Genomic DNA, 11,812 nt, shown 5'->3' with positions numbered 1-11,812 from the left:
GAATCAATCACGACAGCATCAAATAACCACTTCAAAACAATTCACAAATCAAATAGATTTGCACTGGCCCGTCGGAATTCCGAGCCTAGAGATATTGGCCCCAAAGATTGGCGTCCCTTTCGGTATTTCTTTATGTATTAAATCAATGTCAAAGTACAAGAGAGCAGTTAGGGTTTCACTCTCAGACTCTGCGTCCAGATGCTCTACAGAGTGAGCCCCTCACAGCTTATTTAAAATTTTCAGGTCCATAAAATCCGCAACAATTTTCGAAAATCCGTACTGCTTGTCACGTTGCATTTCAGCCGCCAAAAGGGTTTCCACCACATTTAGGGTTAGGGTTTCCATAAATTAGGGTTCCTTCAAATCAGGGTTTCTAGCAAAAATTAGGGTTTGCAAGAATTAGGGTTTTTGGTAGTTTCTGCTCTCGATAGCCACGTCATCACTTTGTGCGCCCTCGATTACGCCTTCAAACAAACAGAAGCCATAAACCGTCTTAGCAGACACTGACTGTTAGTACCTAGTACTAGGTACACACATCTAGCACGTGTACCAATCGACAGTCACATCACAAGACATCACAGGACATCACATGACATTCAACATTCATTCGGATCTTAAACCATGATTTATCGGCAATGTAACTAGCAATCGCATCTAGGTCCACTCGGAACCTCATCGATGTCCGATTGACTAACCCCTATTGCAACCATGTCTATTCCAGATCAATCAAACCAAAATGCTGCAGTCATTTCGTCTATCAGTTCCTGCACTTAAGAGAAGTCAAGAACAAATCGGTAACATAATCAGGAATTCCATTTCATAAAGTCATATAGCAGAATAATGTCAGCTTTCAGTATCCCTGAAGCTCAAAGAGACATCAGTGACTCTAGTATCTAAATCAAGGCATTTGTTGACAAAGGAGCGGAGTGACTCCCCTCTTGTGCATCCCACTGCACTAGATCTCCGGCCAAGCTGAATTCTGGGTTCCGTTTGGAGTAGACTATGCTAAACCAAAAGCATCGAGGTAAAGTTTCACAATCTGAGGAGTATCTACTAGGTCCTCCTCCTCCATCCACTTCGCATCCAATGCAGGATAAATCTTGAACTTAACCAAGAACCGCCTTCGGACTTTACCTTTATTCTTCGTATCCTTATGTGCCAAAATCTGTTCAGGAACAAGGATCTCCTCGTTTTCTTTCACTTCGGGTTGCTCATCAGGCTCCCCATCATCAGGCACATCACCCTTAAAAGGTTTCAAGAGACTCACATGAAATGCATTGTGAATCCTCCAAGTATCTAGCAGTTTCAATCGGAGGAGACATTTTCCTTTTTCTTGTTCAGGCGTGCCTTCTCAAAACGTAAGAGCACCCAATCATCCTCCTTCAATTTCAAGTCGCGATGATGGCGATCCGCTGCATTTTTCTGTTGTTCTTGAGAATTCTGCAAAGTCTCGCGAACCTTGGTAAAAGCCGTATCTAAGTCTCGCATATATTCATCCGCTTCAAAGATCTTATATTTCGTGCTCAGGAAGGGTGGAACCTTCACAGCACCTTCAACAATCTCAAATGGCGCCTTCCCCATCGAAGAGTGTATCATGTTATTGTAGGCAAATTCCACCAAAGGTAAGTACTTTTCCCATTGAGTCTTTTGATCTGAGATATAAGACTTCAATAAATCTAGAACCACTGAATTTGCAATCTCAGATTGCCCATCAGTCTGCGGGTGGAACGATGACGAGAAGTGCAACCGCCTGCCAATGTTCTCCCAAATTGCCTTCCAAAACAAACTCGTAAATCTGGGATCTCTGTCGGAGACAATCGTCTCAGGCATGCCATGTAATCTAAAGATCTGGGCCACAATCAGTCTCGCTAAGTGATCCGGCTTGACTGTTTTCTTCACTGAAATGAAATGAGTCTGTTTGCTAAATCTGTCAATAACAGTCCAAATACCATCGTGACCACTCTGTGTTCTTGGGAGATCAAAAATAAAATCCATTGCAATACTTTCCCAGGGGCGGGTGGGTATGGGCAAAGGCTATAACAATCCCTGTACCTTATGCCTGTCAAACTTGACCTTCTGGCATACTAAGGAACTACGCACAAACTCTTCCACATCCTTTTTGAGTCTCGGTCAATAGAAGTATCTCTCTACCCCTTTCATGGTGGTAGCAATGCCGCGGTGACCCATAAAAGGTGGACGGTGGCATTCAGTCATAACCTTTTCCCTCAACAGCTGTGTAACGCATAACATGGTTTTTCTCATCAAGTAGCCTTTCCGAATGGAGTATCCTGCTACCGTCCCCCCATCCCGTATCCGTGTGAAAATATCTGCAAAATCTGTATCTGTGGCATATTGGTCAACCATATTCTCGAAGCTCCTATGATGTATCGTGGAAATAGCCAGAGCCAACGGTTTCAGAGACAAAGCATCTGCCACCACATTCTTTTGTCCCTGCACATGGACAATCTGGAAGTGAAACTGTGACAAGATGTTCGCCCACCGCATCTGGTTTTCCGAAAGCTGCTTATGTGACAAGAAGTAGTGCAAACTCTGATGGTCTGTAAAGACAGTAAATTCCGCTCCAAGTAGATAATGTCGCCACTGAGTACTTTTCCGAAAGCTGCTTATGTGACAAGAAGTAGTGCAAACTCTGATGGTCTGTAAACACAGTAAATTCCGCTCCGAGTAGATAATGTCGCCACTGAGTAAGAGCATGGATAACCGCAAAAGCTCTTTCTCATAAATCTGTACTGTCATCTCCGGCCTTGCGAACAATCGGCTCTCGTAAGCAATGACATGGCCTTCTTGCATTAAGACCGCACCCAGACTACGACCACAAGCATCGCAAAAAAAACTGGTCCCGTAGTAAATTTCTCTTTCAATGTCTGAAAGGCAGTCACCTCTGTGGATCCCCACGAGAAAAGGACTCCTTTCTGTGTCAAGATATGCAAAGGGGAAGCAACCTCTGCAAATTTTCGAATGAATTGCCTGTAGTACAAACACAGTCCCAACCAGCTTCTAACTTCATGGACATTCTTCAAATCGGGCCAATCACGTATAGTCTCTATCTTAGCCGGATCCATTTGAACTCCTGCAACTGAGACAATGTGTCCCAAAAAGTGTATCTCTGGTATCTCTTGTATCTCAAGAGCAAACCTACGAAGGACCAGTGTTATTGTAGGCATACTCCACTAAGGGTAAGTACTTCTCCCATTGGGATCTTTGATCTACTTCCGTTACATAGGCTTTTAGTAGATCGAGAATTGTTAGGTTAGTTATTTCACTTTGGCCATCCATTTGCGGGTGATAGGCCGAAGAGAAATTTAGCCTTGTTCCTAAATTCTAAAAGAGACCCTTCCAGAAATTACTGGTCATTCTATGTAAGGTCTCTGACCCCAACCAAAAAGAGCACCCTTGTACCATGAAATGATCATAATAGAAAAAATTTACTATTTTTAGCAGTTTTTCGAATTATGTCAGTGCCATGATGTTTAGAATGTTATAAAGCTTCGAAATGTGAATTAAAATAATTTTTGTGAAATTTTTTTAAATATAGTAAGTTTTTGGTCACCTGACCCATTTAGTTTTGACCGTCTCGAAAATCTCCACCCATACCCCGAATTTGAAAAAAATGCATTTTCGGATCCAGGGGGCTGCTAAATATGGCAGGTACTCGGGCCACTACGCCTTAGTTAGAGCTCAGTATAGCAATTTACAACATCAAAATCGGACTCGTATGACTCGTTTTAGCCTAAAACCAATTTTTCATAAAATTATCCGGGGAGGCACCGGGGGCCTGGGGCTGTGTGGGAACAGGTTCTAGGCCACTTCAGACCAGCTTTAGCAGCTAGGGGATGCCCTCTTTCCTTGTGGGAGTCTTTGGGAAGTTTCCAAGCTTGCAACTAAGTGTGAGAACCAGTTAACTAAACCAACAGGACACTTGGTGGGTAGGCAACTAGACTTGCCATGCAAGGACTGAGTGCTCACTCAGATGCTTATAGCAGCACAAATCGATTTTCAGCTTGAGGAGGCCTATTTAAAGACATGCACACACACACACACACATGCTCACACACACCCAGTACACACACACCTACACACACCTTGGGGAGGTGCTGCCGATACACACACAGTTTTTGAAGGAGGAGCAAGGAGGGAGGTACTGCCGAAATTCTCATCTTGAGGATTCATTGGATCAGAAAAATAAGAGGATTCTCAGCCCCTAATCACGGTAATCATGGTTTAATTACTACTCTTCTTAATCCTCATCTTTATTTTCCAAATTCCTTAGCTACTATGCTTAATTCTGGCTATAATTCCCTATAGCTGCTCTATAAATCTCCATAGCTATACTCCATTACATAATCATCATTCAATTAGCTAAATTATGCAGCCATTCATCATCCTCAACCAAGGATTAATGCATGATTAGAAAAGATTCTCTCTCTAGGCAGCATAATTAATAAATTGTCAGCCAGTAATAGTGTAGATTTGATGAAATTCATTCTTTTACCACTCAATAGTGTTGTAATTAAATTAGACTCAATCTTCTCCCACATTAAAATGTGATTAAGGCTGAAAATTAATCCGTCATTAGGCCATTAAGAAGAGAATTTTATGTCACACATGCCTGCGGCAATTCTGCATCTTCATATTGCTCTAGGAAAATGAATGAGCTTGCTTACTTCATCTCTTTCGTAAATCAATTAGTAAAATTCTGATTTTCGTAATTATCTAAGCCAAGTAATTAACCTTAGAGCCATTTCCCATAGGGTAAGCAAGGAATTACCCATAAAATTGCTAGGTCTCGAAGGAAAAATCTAATCTCTTGCCTAAGGAGGATTCTTTAATAATTCTAATCTGCCATTTGGTTGTTATGATGCTCTCGGACTTTAGCTCTTTTCTTCAAATTTATCATTTAAAGTAGTGAGTAAAATGGCCCCGATTAAGAGAACTCGCTTCGGTGGTGCCCATGACCACGAGGCGGGAACGAGCAATACAAATGGAAAAGGAAAAGCTCCCATGGTCGAACAAGCACCGGCCATCTCACGAGCCAATGACAAAGAAATGGAAGAGGTAGATCACTGTTTTATTCAAGTTGTTTAATTTTACATTGCATACGTTTAGCTAGGAATGAACATATCCCCAAACATGTTGGAGAAATCCGACGGAAACCTCGGCCATTGAATTCATTTGTATATTAAAGTCTAAAGTAGGAAAGAAATGATTGACGGATATACTGTTTGCAATAGGAAAGAATGTCTGCTAGGGAAAATTTAGCTCGGCATGTTCATTCTATTTCCAATGTTGAATTAGTCATGAACCCCCTACTGATCACAGGGGGCAGCGTTCCTGGTTAAGGGCTCTTGAATCCATGACTGCTGGTTAAGCGGTGGATACCCACGACTGCTAGTTAAGCGGTGGGAACCCACATCTGCTGGTTAAGCGGTGGGAATGTCCATGTCGTGCTTTCTATGCGGTGGACATACCTAGTTGTATTGGAAGCTAGGCGACAACGGAAGGAGTAAACTCTCGCTGGAGGGGGGATGTTGTACCTCCAGAACATTGGAATTTTAATGAATAAGTTTGAGTATAATTTTTACTAGAATATTGTCTTGGTGTTGTTTGCAATACTGGTTGAAGGGCTGTCTTAACGAACAATGTGATTCAGAATTAATCATGGAATATTTATGTTGAACAACCATTGTGATAGTAATTAGGTCACACAAGGAAGTGTGAGTGTGGGGGTGGAAAGTGCGGGCTTGGCTCAGGTTGCCAATGCCTATGAAATGGGTGGTCCCGATTGGTCGGGAACTCTCTGTCCCCGTAGTGTTTAATTCGATATTAGTAATACTCATTGCCCCTAGAGCGGTGAAATCTCAAGAGTACGTGCCTCTGAAACATGGGGAAAAAGGCACTCGGGGTTTCTCTCCTCTTGGAAGGTGGGTCTTAGGATCGCCAGATGGTTTAAGTACGCTTCCCCTGCGAGATGGAGCTAGATCTCATTGCTAGTAGGCTCGAGCTCGACTTAATTTGTGATGAGAGATCGTCCACTAGCTGAACCCTAAACCACTTTGTTTGATTCCGCTATAGATCTAGTGGCCACCAGGTTCACCATCAGATCCGCTGTTTGATATGGCGGGGTGGGGACCTCACATTCTAGGATCTCTATCCGACACTATGGACATTGGCAAGCCATGGTACTTGAAAATTTGTGAAATGAAGAGGGTTGCCATTTGATGGGCTTTGATAGTATTTTTGACAGGTATAAAATGAGCTTGTTTACTGAGCCTGCCTACTATCATCCATATTCCAGTATTCCCATGGATAGACTTAGGCAATCCGAAGATAAAATCCATGAATATGCTCTCCCATGGTGAATTAGAGATTGGCAAGGGTTGAAGAAATCCAAGTTGCTTCCCTCTATCAAATTTTGTATTTTGGCATACCACACATTTAGAAACATACTCTTGTATGTTCGCTTTCATGGTAGGCCAATAGAAATATGTTTCAATTTCCTTTAGGGTAAACTGAATCCCTCTATGCCCCGCATAAGGAGGAGCATGAGATTCATACATTACTTTCTCACGTAGTGAGCTAGTAACGCATAGTCTATTGCCGTAGAGAAGATAACCATCTTGTAAAGTAAATGGTTCCTCTTTCTTCCCTAGTCCAAGGGCTGAAATCACGTCTCTAAAATCGGGATCAATAGCATACTCATCTATCATAGAAGATAGATCATTGTGAGTTGCTATGGAAACAGCATTCACTCGGCCATCTTGAGAGTGCATCGGCTACTTGATTATGATTTCCAGCAATGTGAGCAATATGAAAATGAAATTGTGAAAGGAAATTTGCCCACCTCATTTGTTTGTCGGAGAGCTTGGTCTGCATTATGAAATACTTAAGACTTTGGTGATCCGTTCGTAGAATGAAAGGAGTCCCCAATAAATAGTGCTTCCATGAGTCTAAGGCATATAGAACTGCAAGGAGTTCCTTTTTATATATGCCTAGAGCTTGCTCAACAGGGTCGAGGCTTCGACTTTCATTGCCTATGGCGTGCCCTTCTTGAAGCAAAACAGCTCCAAGGCAATCACCACAAGCATCACATTGGACCTCAAATGGCTTTGAGAATTCCGGTAGTGTAAGCACAGGTTGAGAGATAAGCTTTTCTTTAAGCTTTTCGAAAGCATTGTTCTCCTTGGCAGACCATGTGTACCTAACATTTTTCTTTGTTAGATCATGTAATGGTCCTGCTATTAGTGAGAACTTTTCTATGAAGCATCTATAGCATGCGCACATACCTATAAAGCTTATTAACTCATGAAGATTCCTTGGTTTAGGCCATCCTTTTATTACCTCTTTGATGGATCCATTTGGATGCCATCTTAAGAGATAATGTGATCTAAATACTGAATCTCTTGGAAGAAGAATTCGCTTTTCTTTCGATTAACATAAAGTTTATTCTCTCTCAAAATTTGAAATATTACCTGGAGGTGTTTGCTTGTGTTTGTCTAATGAATTAGAGTAGATGATGATATCATCAAAGAACACTCCAGTAAAGGTTCGGTGAGGCCTGAATAGCTTCTCCATCAAGCAGTTGAATGTGGTTGGTGCATTGGTCAAGCCAAAAGGAATGACAATGTATTCGTAAAGACCAAATGTAGTGCAAAATGCGGTCTTTACAATGTCTTGATCAACTATCCTTATTTGATGATAGCCACTTTTTAGGTCAATCCTACTGAAGTAGGTAGACCCTTGTAGCTTATCAAATAGGTCTTTCACCCATGGATGGGAAACCTATTCTTGATAGTGATCCTATTTAGTGCTCTATAGTCGACACACATACGATATGTGCCATTTTTCTTTTGCACTAATAACACAAGAGAACAAAATGGAGACTATCTTTGGGGGGGGGGGGGGGGGGGGGGAAGAGCAAAGAAGGGTGAGGACCAAACCTACGAAGAGCAACTCTAAGGCTTGAGAAACTCTATAAGGAGGTTTGACAAAATTCCAGAGGCCACCATAGTATGATGTATTACCACCGATATGGTCCGTGGCCTTTGGGAGTTGACATACTCCGCCATTTCTTCGGTTAAGCACTCACAAAATTGCTGCTTTTGCTCTCCAAAATCCAACTTTTTGAAGAGAGTGGCTTTGAGTTGTAGGTCCCAAAACTTGTCTACATATTTGTGGATGGATTCATAGGGAGAGAGCTTCAAGCTTCGCCATACAGTGAGTACTTTGTCATACTCCGCCATTTCTTCCATGAAGCCCTCACAAAATTGCTGCTTTTGCTCTCCAAAATCCAACGTTTTGAAGAGAGTGGCTTTGAGTTGTAGGTCCCAAAACTTGTCTACATATTTGTGGATGGATTCATAGGGAGAGAGCTTCAAGCTTCGCCATACAGTGAGTACTTTGTCTTTGGCATCGGTGGCCAAAACTTGCTTCATAATGGAAGCTCTTAAAGCTTTCCATGTTCGTGGAGCTTCACCGTTGGCCCGTAGCCCGTAGTCTAGACCACCATTGTCTGGCGGACTTTTGAAAGTTCATAGCTACATGGCGTAGCTTAGAGGACTTCGTGAATCCCTCATCTCCGAATGCCGCATCAAATTGTTGGATAAAGGCCAAGACTTTGTCCGTAGCACCAAAAGTGCCATCATAGGTAAGGAAAGAGATGCTCTTCCCTCCCTCTTTGAATTTCTTGAGCTTGGACGACCTCTTCCATGCGGCATAAAATTTCCTATAGCCTCTTCTTTTTGATGGTTCAAAGGTTGCACCATCACTTTCTTCAGAAGATGAAGAATTTGAGGAAGATGGAGAAGAGGGTGACCTATTTCTCGCCTTTTTCTTTCCTTGATCTTCTTTGTCTTCACCATCACTTTCATAAGAGGAAGAGGATGAAGAAGATGGAGAAGAGGGTGTCCTCTTTCTTGCCTTTTTCTTCTATTGATTTTGTTCATGGTGTGGAGAAGTATGCGATGGTCTTCTCCGTTTTGGAGGTGATGGAGAGCGTTTAGCTCGCCGTCTTCGTGGAGCCATCTCCGTCGAGGTGGCAGGAGACTCACTTTTTTCTCGTTCCTTCGGTGGCGACTCTTGAATTCTCCTTTGAGAAGGAGATGCGTCATCAAGGAGCAAATTTCTGAGCCCTTCATAGGGACCCTCTTCTTCGTCCCGAATCAGAGAGAGACCTCTTTTGGAATTCTTGCAAGGAGGCTTCCTAGGTGTTCTCTCGTCATGGTGGGGAGCTTGAAGAATCCCATGAGCACAAAGCTACCGTTGCACTTCACTTTGAAGGGATGGATTACCCATGGCTTGTTGAAGCCTAGAAACAAGATAGTTAACAAGCATCGGGGCATCATTAGTAGCTTGCTCATTAGCAAAATCAAAGTTATCAACATTAATTTCACTCTCTTTACTATTGTCAACCATTCTAACAACTTTTAGGTGTAAACTTTTTAGGTGTACTTTAAAACTTCAAGCCCTAGTTTCTACTCCTCTTTACCCCTTTAGAAAAAGCACTCAAGCTACTGTACCCATGCCTCGAATACCATTAATTGTTAGGAATAGAAGAGAGGGTTCAACACCAAAACAGCACCAGCTCCTGTCAAGCTTCTAATAGCTCAATAGTGGTTAAGTCGTAGGCAAGCCCCGTAGGAATCCACTATTAAGACCATAGCTCTCGATGGTGATGCCCCATTAACTGCACAAAGGCAGGCGCACTGCAAGGCTGAAAAATCCCTATTCTACTTACTCACATGCAATTAATAGTAGCAACCATTTATAGCTAGCTTGAGGACCTCCCTTCTTGAGCAAGAAAAGAGAAACCTTGTGCTCTGATACCAATGTAACATTTAATGGTCTAGTAACTTGTGTGTAGAGGAAAATAGCATGAACATAGTGAGCATTTCATTAGAATAACTTCCTAATGAGAATAACAAGAGTGCTTGGGTGGAGAGAGCAACAAAAAAAGCATAACACCTAGTTAGATAGCATGAACAATACTTCAAAAGAGAGAGAAATTAAGCAATTGACAACAGATGAGGACCGGAATTGCATGGAGCTGGTCCCCCCTCCAAAAGCCTTTCTATTATGGTTTCTCCCATCAAGAGAGACATTTTACAATACAATTTCTTGTGTTCCTTCAATACTAGCTAGTGCAATGAAGATGGAAACTTCATGCACTACGCAAAACACTTATCAAACACAACATCAATTCCCTCATGGTATAATACCCAAGACCTCACACACCTTCAAAGATGGTGAGAGCTAGCGGGGTATAAGAGTAGATTGAGAGGAAGAAGTAGTATTCTTACGAGAAAGATGTCCATCTCCTCACATAATCACTCATATTAGCATAGCTTAGTTTAGTAATTAGCACGGTAGAGGATGTGAGCATGCATTGAAGCTTGGCTCTTGGTTGGATTTGCATCACAAAGCCAATAGTTGTTGGTGTAGGCCTTCCTTCTCACAAGCTTGGAGTAGGTGATAAGCTTCCCATTAAAGCTTGATAAGGAGAGAGAGTCTTCTTTACTTCACACATGAGATAGTGTGAGTGTGTGTGTCAATAATGCCTTGCAAAAATCAGCCCCCTCCCTCTCTTGGTCGACCCCCCTTGCTAATTACTCATGCTAGCATCCTATTGGACCTCACTGGGCTTAGCCAATGACAATTAAGCAGCATAAGTGATAGCGTTTTAACATTTGTCCCCCTTTCCCGTTTTGTGAGAGCTTTTGGTAATTTAATAATTCAACTAAACTCTCATTGGACCCCTTTGCCTCCTGGCCAATAGGAATCAGGCAAGCCATTGGGCTGCTGAATGCTCATTGGTTCCCTTGGGAGACTGTCCAATAGTCTTTCTAGAGAGCTTAATTCTTATTAGTTCTTTTATTAAGTGTTTTTAAATTAATTAAACTAGATTTACTCTAGCCTAATTCTCACTGGTCCACCTCCAAGGCCATCCAATAGGATTTGAGTACACCTTGTGGGCATATGGGCTAGGGAGCTGACATGTGTCCCTCTTTCCCCTTGTGTACAAAGGGAGCTTGTGTGTGTGTGCATGAGTTTCTCTCTCATCCCCTACTTCTTGGTCTCGCCCCCTCCTATGTAGGGCTTGACAAAGACTTTTGAGACACACACAAAGCATCCAATTTTCCCTAAAGTTGAGCTTTGGACACAACCTTTGAATTTTGGAACCTTAGCATTTTTGAAGTCTTAATGGGCTCAACCTTAAGGTCTTTTAAGCCCATTGTTGCACATAGCTCTTTTGCAGATGGCCCCCCTTTGGATCCCTATTTTCCCTCCTTTGGATCCCTACTGTGGCTAGTCTGCTAACTTAACCAATATTCTAGCTTTTTCTCCCCTGGTCATTTTAACATGAGAAAAAGGAGAATTAGATATTGATTATTATGACAAATAATGTGTAATACATCATGCGTACTAAGTGGGCCTCTCCCAGGTGGATCTAAATGAGGAAACTGTTAGTTTGAACACCAAGCTGAAATTTTTACAAAGGATATACTTAGATACTACCATAAATAAGAAACGGTGGATGATGAAGCATCAAGCTAAACTTAGATAATGTCTAATGCCTTCTTTGATGTGGCATCTATAAATACAATGTTTCAACCCCATTCAAGAAACATCATAACATCAACTTTTCATGACAATCGAAGTGTATAGAGAATTGGATCAACATAGCAACTATAGTATGTGGTCCATATGTTGGTGCAATGCTTTGGTGGAGTTTCAATTGGTAATATATAATAACTATAATAACATCCATATTCCCTACACTATCATACATCAATGA

The sequence above is a fragment of the Adiantum capillus-veneris genome, chromosome 3 (assembly GCF_014529385.1).
Source record: "Adiantum capillus-veneris isolate H3 chromosome 3, ASM1452938v2, whole genome shotgun sequence".
In the NCBI taxonomy this organism is placed as follows: domain Eukaryota; kingdom Viridiplantae; phylum Streptophyta; class Polypodiopsida; order Polypodiales; family Pteridaceae; genus Adiantum; species Adiantum capillus-veneris.
Note: the sequence above shows the minus strand (reverse complement) of the source record.